This window comes from Arachis ipaensis, chromosome B4 (genome assembly GCF_059453495.1).
Source record: "Arachis ipaensis isolate K30076 ecotype BB chromosome B4, ASM5945349v1, whole genome shotgun sequence".
Classification (NCBI taxonomy): domain Eukaryota; kingdom Viridiplantae; phylum Streptophyta; class Magnoliopsida; order Fabales; family Fabaceae; genus Arachis; species Arachis ipaensis.
The window spans coordinates 19,797,715-19,806,511 of NC_142439.1; the positions used below are offsets into that span (position 1 = coordinate 19,797,715).

Genomic DNA, 8,797 nt, shown 5'->3' on the forward strand with positions numbered 1-8,797 from the left:
ACTAGTTCTCTATAAATAGGACCTTTTGCTATTGTATTATCATCTGGGGATCTTGGGATATGGGAATCTTTAGTTCATCTTTTGATCTCTTGATCACATTTTGAGGGCTGGCCTCACGGCCATGCCTGAACCTTGTTCTATGTATTTTCAACGGTGGAGTTTCTACACACCATAGATTAAGGTGTGGAGCTCTACTGTTCCTCATGAATTAATGCAAAGTAATATTGTTTTTCTATTCAACTCAAGCGTATTTCTTCTCCAAGATATTCATTCGCACTCAAGAACATGATGAATGTGATGATTATGTGACACTCATCACATTTCTCACCCATGTACGCGTGCCTGACAACCACTTCTGTTCTACATGCAAACAAGTTTGAATGTGTATCTCTTGGGTTTCTAATCCCAGATTAAAACCTTCGTGGTATAGGCTAGAATTATTGGCAGCCATTCTTGAGATCCGAAAAGTCTAAACCTTGTCTGTGGTATTCCGAGTAGGATCTGGGAAGGGATGACTGTGACGAGCTTCAAACTCGCGAGTGTTGGGCGCAGTGACAGACGCAAAAGGATCAATGGATCCTATTCCAACATGATCGAGAACTGACAGATGATTAGCCATGCGGTGACAGCGCATTTGGACCATTTTCACTGAGAGGATAGGAGGTAGCCATTGACAACGGTGAAATCCAACATACAGCTTGTCATGGAAAGGAGTATGATAATTGGATGAAGACAATAGGAAAGCAGAAGTTCAGGAGGAACAAAGCATCTTCATACGCTTATCTGAAATTCTCACCAATGAATTACATAAGTATCTCTACCTTATTTTATATTTTATTCATCTTTTAATTATCAATTCTCCATAACCATTTGAATCAGCCTGACTGAGATTTACAAGATGACCATAGCTTGCTTCAAGCCGACAATCTCCATGGGATCGACCCTTACTCACGTAAGGTTTATTACTTGGACGACCCAGTACACTTGCTGGTTAGTTGTGCAGAGTTGTGATAAAGAGTTGAGATTGTAATTGTGCGTACCAAGTTGTTGGCGCCATTGATGATCACAATTTTGTGCACCAAGTTTTTGGCGCCATTGCCGGGAATTGTTCGAGTTTGGACAACTGATGGTTCATCTTGTTGCTTAGATTAGGTAACTTTATTTTATTTTTATTCTTCTGAATTTTTAAGAATGAATTCTAGAGTTTCAGATGATGTTTTTATCATCACAAAAGCTAATTGATTCTCATCAATTTGGCTATTGTATGTAATGTCCTGCTGAAGCTTGGCTAGCCATGTCTAATCTTTTTAGACTGAAGCTTTAGACTAACATTGCATGATTCCTGGAATTCTTATTAAAAATTTTTGAAACCCTTATTTTTATTTTTCCCAATAATTCTCGAAAAATCCAAAAAAAATTATAAAATCATAAAACCCAAAAATAATTTATGTTTCATGTTTGAGTCTAGTGTCAATTTTTTAAGTTTGGTGTCCTGCATATTTTATTTAATTTCTTGCAATTTTCAAATATATGCATTATGTTATTTATTAATCTTCAAGTTATTCTTGATGATTTCCTTGCTCTGATCTTTAATTTCTCTTGTCTTGTGTGTTTTGTTGTTTTTCATATGCATTCTCAATTTTTTAGTGTCTCTAATATGAAAATTTATAAGTTTGGTGTCTTGCATGCATTGTTTATTTGATCTTAGTTTTCCATGTTTAATTGCATTTTGATTGTTCCTCATCATTAAAAATCCAAAATTTTTTTCAAAAATTATGCCTTTTCAAGTCAATAATACAGAGAATTAAAGATTCAGAACATGCAGTAGAGGAATTACACAGAAAAAGCTGGGCGTTTAAAACGCCCAGTGAGGAAGGAAAACTGGCGTTTAAACGCCAGCCAGGGTACCTGGCTGGGCGTTGAACGCCCAAAAGGGTAGTATTTTGGGCGTTAAACGCCAGAATGGATACCATTCTGGGTGTTTAATGCCAGGATGGCACAAGAGGGAAGATTTTGTTTTCAATTCAAATCTTTTTCAAATCACTTATTTTTCAATTATATCTTTTTCAAAATCAAATCTTTTCCATTTTTTTCTCCTGCCATTTTTGAAAATACTTGCTAACAATTAATGATTTGATTCAAAAATTTCAAGTATGTTACTTTCTTGTTAAGAAAGGTTTAATATCTGAATCATATCTTTTAAATTTCTTATTAGCCAAGTCATTAATTTTAAAATCAAATCTTTTTAAATTGTTTTTCAATCATATCCTTTCAATCATATCTTTTTAAAACCATATCTTTTCAATCATATCTTTTTAATCACATCTTTTTTAAAATAACTTTCAATCATATCTTTTTGATTTCTAATTTCAAAATCACTTAATTACTTTCTCAATTTTTATTTTCGAAAATCATCAACCAGTTTTTCAAAATTTCTTTTAATTATTTCAAAATCTTTTTAAATTTAATTTCGAAAATGCTCCCCCCTTCTTTCATCCTCTTCTATTTAAAGACTAACACTCCTCCTCAATGTGCAATTTGGACTCCCTCTCTCTATAAGTTCGAATTCTCACCTCTCTACCTCCTCCTTCTATTCTTCTTTTCCTCTAACACCTCAAGGAATCTCTATACTGTGACATAGAGGATTCCATACTTTTTTGTTCTCTTCTCTTTCATATGAGCAGGAACAAAGACAAAGGCATTCTTGTTGAAGCGGATCCTGAACCTGAAAGGACCTTGAAGTGAAAGCTAAGAGAAGCTAAAGCACAACTCTCTGGAGAGGACCTAACAGAAATTTTCAAACAAGAAGAAGACATGACAGCCGAAAATAATAACAATGCCAACAATGCAAGGAAGGTGCTTGGTGACTTTACTGCACCTACTCCCGAGTTCTATGGGAGAAGCATCTCTATCCCTGCCATTGAAGCAAACAACTTTGAGCTGAAACCTCAATTAGTTTCTCTAATGCAACAGAATTGCAAGTTTCATGGACTTCCATTGGAAGATCCTCATCAGTTTTTAGCTGAATTATTGCAAATCTGTGACACTGTCAAGACCAATGGGGTTGATCCCGAGGTCTACAGGCTTCTGCTTTTCCCTTTTGCTGTAAGAGACAGAGCTAGAACATGGTTTGATTCACAACCTAAGGATATCCTGAACTCTTGAGATAAGCTGGTCAGTGCTTTTCTGGCCAAATTCTTTCCACCTCAAAAGATGAGCAAGCTTAGAGTGGAAATCCAAACCTTCAGACAGAAGGAAGGAGAATCCCTCTATGAAGCTTGGGAAAGATACAAGCAACTGATCAAAAGATGTCCTACTGACATGCTTCCAGAATGGAGCATCATAAGTATATTCTATGATGGTCTGTCTGAGTTGTCAAAAATGTCATTGGACCATTCTGCAGGAGGATCTCTTCATCTGAAGAAGACACCTGCAGAAGCTCAGGAACTCATTGAAATGGCTGAAAATAACCAATTCATGTAAACTTCTGAATGGAATCTTGTGAATAATGGGACAAATCAGAAGAAAGGAGTTTTTGAGATTGATACTCTGAATGCCATACTGGCTCAGAACAAAATATTGACTCAGCAAGTCGGTATGATCTCTCAGAGTCTGTCTAGAATGCAAGCAGCAACAGGTAGTACCAAAGAAGCTTCATCTGAAGGAGAAGCTTATGATCCTGAGAACCCTGCAATGGAAGAGGTGAATTACATGGAAGAACCCTATGGAAACACCTATAAGAAATCATCCAAATCTCTCATGGAAGGACCAACAGAGGCCTCAACAAGGCTTCAACAACAGTAATGGTGGAAGAAATAGGTTTAGCAATAGCAAGCCTTGTCCATTATCTTCTCAGCAACAGACAGAGAATTCTAAGCAGAGCCACTCTGACTTAGCAACTGTAGTCTCTGATCTATCTAAGACCACTTAAAGTTTCATGACTGAAACAAGGTCCTCTATTAGAAATTTGGAGGCATAAGTGGGTCAGCTGAGTAAGAAAATTATTGAACTCCCTCCTAGTACTCTCCCAAGCAATACAAAAGAAAACCCAAAGAGAGAATGCAAGGCCATAAACACGTCCCACATGGCCGAATGCATAGAGGAGGGAAAGGCAGTGATTTCCACTGAGGAAGACCTCAATGGACGTCCACTAGCATCCAAGGAGTTCCCTGATGAGGAACCATGGGAATCTGAGGCTCATGCAGAGACCATAGAGATTCCATTGAATTTACTTCTGCCATTCATGAGCTCTGATGAGTATTCTTCCTCTGAAGAGGATGAACATGTTACTGAAGAGCAAGTTGCTAAGTACCTTGGAGCAATCATGAAGCTAAATGCCAAGCTATTTGGTAATGAGACTTGGGAGGATGAACCCCCCTTGCTCACCAAAGAACTGGATGACTTGACTAGGCAGAGATTACTTCAAAAGAGACAGGATCCTGGAAAGTTCTCAATACCTTGTACCATAGGCACCATGACCTTTGAGAAGGCTCTGTGTGACCTGGGGTCAAGTATAAACCTCATGACTCTCTCTGTAATGGAGAATCTAGGGATCCTTGAGGTATAAGCTGCAAGAATCTCTCTAGTGATGGCAGACAATTCAAGGAAACAGGCTTATAGACTTGTAGAGGATGTCTTGGTAAAGGTTGAAGGCCACTACATCCCTGCTGATTTCATAATCCTAGACACTGGGAAGTGTATGGATGAATCCATCATCCTTGGCAAACCCTTCCTAGCCACAGCAAAAGCTGTGATTGATGTTGACAGAGGAGAATTGGTCTTTCAAGTGAATGAGGACTCCCTTGTGTTTAAAGCTCAAGGATCTCCCTCTGTAACCATGGAGCGGAAGCATGAAAAGCTTCTCTCAATGCAGAGTCAATTAGAGCCCCCACATTCAAACTCTAAGTTTGGTGTTGGGAGGCCCTCATCAAGCTCTGAACATCGTGAGGCTCCATGAGAGCTCACTGTCAAGCTATTGACATTAAAGAAGCGCTTATTGGGAGGCAACCCAATTTTTATTTATCTATGTTAATTTTCTATTTTCCATTGTTATTTTATGTTTTTCCTAGGTTAATGATCATGTGGAGTCATAAAAACAACTGAAAAAGTAAAAACAGAATGAAAAACAGCATTAAAAATAGCACACCCTGGAGGAGAAGCTTGCTGGCATTTAAACGCCAGTAAGGGTAGCAGAATGGGCGTTAAACGCCCAGTCTGGCACCATTCTGGGCGTTTAACACCAGAAATGGGCACCAGACTGGCATTTAACGCCAGAAAAGGGCATAGAGCTGGCGTTTAAACGCCAGAAAGGGGAGAAAAGCTGGCGTTAAACGCCAGAAATGGGCAGGAACCTGGCGTTAAATGCCAGGATTGGCACAGGAAGGGGCGTTTTACACGCCAACGTAGTGCAGGGATGAGAAAGCCTTGACACCTCAGGATCTGTGGACCCCACAGGATCCCCACCTACCTCAACTCTCTCTCTCTCCAATCCACAGGATCTCCATCTCCCTTACTTCTTCTTCTTCTACTCTTTTCTTTCTTCTTTTGCTGGAGGAAGAGCAACCATTCTAATTTTAGTGTGGGAAAAGCTAAAGCTTTTTGTTTTCCATAACCACTAATGGCACCAAAGGCTGGAGAAACCTCTAGAAAGAGGAAAGAGAAGGCAATTGCTTCTACCTCCGAGTCATAGGAGATGGAGAAATTCATCTCAAAGGTGCATCAAGACCACTTCTATGAAGTTGCGGCCAAGAAGAAGGTGATCCCCGAGGTCCCCTTTAAGCTCAAAAAGAATGAATATCCAGAAATCCGACATGAGATCCAAAGAAGAGGTTGGGAAATTTTTACCAATCCCATTCAACAAGTCGGGATCTTAATGGTTCAAAAGTTCTATGCCAATGCATGGATCACCAAAAACCATGATCAAAGTGTGAACCCGGACCCAAAGAATTGGCTTACAATGGTCCGGGGGAAATGCTTAGATTTTAGTCCGGAAAATGTAAGGTTGGCATTCAACTTGCTCATGATGCAAGGAGATGCACACCCCTACACTAGAAGGTCAACTTTGATCAAAGGTTGGACCAAGTCCTCATAGACATTTGTGAAGAGGGCACTCAACAGAAGAGAGATTCAAGAGGGAAGCCATTTCAAGTAAGAAGGCATGACCTCAAGCCAGTGGCTAGGGGATGGTTGGAGTTCATCCAACGCTCAATCATTCATACTAGCAACCGGTCTGAAGTTACTATAGACCGGGCTATCATGATCCATAGCATCATGATTGGAGAGGAAGTAGAAGTTCATGAGGTTATATCCCTAGAACTCTACAAGGTGGCAGACAAGTCCTCTACTTTGGCCAGGTTAGCCTTCCCTCATCTCATTTGTCACCTCTGCAATTCAGCTGGAATTGACATAGAGGAAGGCATCCTCATTGATGAGGACAAGCCCATCACTAAGAAAAGGATGGAGCAAACAAGAGAGCCCACTCATGGACCTCAACAAGAGCATGAGGAAATTTCTTATCATGAAATCCCTGAGATGCCTCAAGGGATGCAATTTCCTCCATAAAACTATTGGGAGCAAATCAACACCTCCCTAGGAGAATTAAGTTCCAATATGGAACAACTAAGGGTGGAGCACCAAGAACATTCCATTCTCCTGCATGAAATTAAATTAGAGAAGACCAAAGAGTCATGAGGGAGGAGCAACAAAGGCAAGGAAGAGACATTGAGGAGCTCAAGCGCTCCATAAGATCTTCAAGAGGAAGAACAAGCCGCCATCACTAAGGTGGACCCGTTCTTTAATTTCCTTGTTCTTATTCTTCTATTTTTTGAAAATTATGCTTTATGTTTTATTTATGTTTGTATCTCATTACATGATCACTAGTGTCTAAGTGTCTATGCCTTAAAGTTATGAATGTCCTATGAATCTTTCACCTTTCTTAAATGAAAAATGCTTTAATTGCAAAAGAACAAGAAGTATATGAATTTCGAATTTTAAAATAGTTTAATTATTTTGATGTGGTGGCAATACTTTTGTTTTCTGAATGTATGCTTGAAAAGTGCATATTTTTGAATTTGTTGTTTATGAATGTTAAAATTGTTGGCTCTTGAAGGAATAATGAAAAAGGAGAAATGTTATTGATGATCTGAAAAATCATAAAATTGATTCTTGAAGCAAGAAAAAGCAGTGAAAAACAAAGCTTGTGAAAAAAAAAGAAAAAAATGGCAAAAAAAAGAAGAAAAAAAAGAAAAGAAAAAAAAGAAAAAGCAAGCAAAAAAAGCCAATAACCCTTTAAACCAAAAGGCAAGGGTAAAAAAGACCCAAGGCTTTGAGCATTAATGGATAGGAGGGCCCACAGGAATAAGATCCTGGCCTAAGCGGCTAAACCAAGCTGTCCAGTACCATGTGCTTGTGGCGTGAAGGTGTCAAGTGAAAAGCTTGAGACTGAGCGGTTAAAGTCGTGGTCCAAAGCAAAAAGAGTGTGCTTAAGAGCTTTGGACACCTCCTAATTGGGACCTCTAGCAAAGCTGAGTCACAATCTGAAAAGGTTCACCCAGTTATGTGTCTGTGGCATTTATGTATCCGGTGGTAATACTGGAAAACAAAATGCTTGGGGTCACGGCCAAGACTCATAAGTAACTGTGTTCAAGAATCAACATACTATACTAGGAGAATCAATAACACTATCTGAATTCTGAGTTCCTATAGATGCCAATCATTCTGAACTTCAAAGGATAAAGTGAGATGCCAAAACTGTTCAGAAGCAAAAAGCTAAAAGCCCCGCTCATCTAATTAAGACTGATCTTCATAGATGTTTTCAGAATTTATTGTATCTTCTCTTCTTTTTATCCTATTCTATTTTTAGTTGCTTGGGGACAAGCAACAATTTAAGTTTGGTGTTGTAATGAGCGGATAATTTATACGCTTTTTGGCATTGTTTTTAGGTAGTTTTTAGTATGTTTTAGTTACTTTTAATATATTTTTATTAGTTTTTATTCAAAAATCATATTTCTGGACTTTACTATGAGTTTGTGTGTTTTTCTATATTTCAAGTATTTTCTGGCTGAAATTGAGGGACTTGAGCAAAACTCTGATTCAGAGGCTGAAAAAGGACTGCAGATGCTGTTGGATTCTGACCTCTCTGCACTCAAAGTGGATTTTCTGGAGCTACAGAAGCCTAATTGGTGCGCTCTGAATTGCGTTGGAAAGTAGACATCCTGGGCTTTCCAGCAATATTTAATAGTCTATTCTTTGCTTGAGATTTGATGGCTCAAATTGGCGTTCCAACTCAGCATAAAATTTTTGGCGTCAAAACGCCAACTCGCATAAAAGCTGGTGTTAAACGCCCAAACTGGCCTCAAAGCTGGCGTTCAACTCTAAGAAAAGCCTCTACACGTGAAAGCTTCAATGCTCAGCCCAAGCACACACCAAGTGGGCCCGGAAGTGGATATCTACATCATTTACTCATTTCTGTAAACCCTAGGCTACTAGTTCTCTATAAATAGGACTTTTTGCTATTGTATTATCATCTGGGGATCTTGGGATCTGGGAATCTTTAGTTCATCTTTTGATCTCATCAAGTTTTGGGGGCTGGCCTCACGGCCATGCCTGAACCTTGTTTTTATGTATTTTCAACGGTGGAGTTTCTACACACCATAGATTAAGGTGTGGAGCTCTGTTGTTCCTCATGAATTAATGCAAAGTACTATTATTTTTCTATTCAACTCAAGCGTATTTCTTCTCCAAGATATTCATTCACACTCAAGAACATGATGGATGTGATGATTATATGACTGATGAG

At 38.9% G+C, this 8,797-nt stretch overlaps 1 non-coding gene across 1 annotated transcript; it reads right to left on the reverse strand.

The window, feature by feature from the left end:
* Positions 1 to 3,219: 3,219 nt before the first annotated feature.
* On the reverse strand, positions 3,220 to 3,327 carry LOC148566848 (small nucleolar RNA R71). The gene has a single exon (XR_015881910.1). It is a non-coding gene; the product is annotated as a small nucleolar RNA R71 (small nucleolar RNA).
* Between the last annotated feature and the right edge of the window lie 5,470 nt (positions 3,328 to 8,797).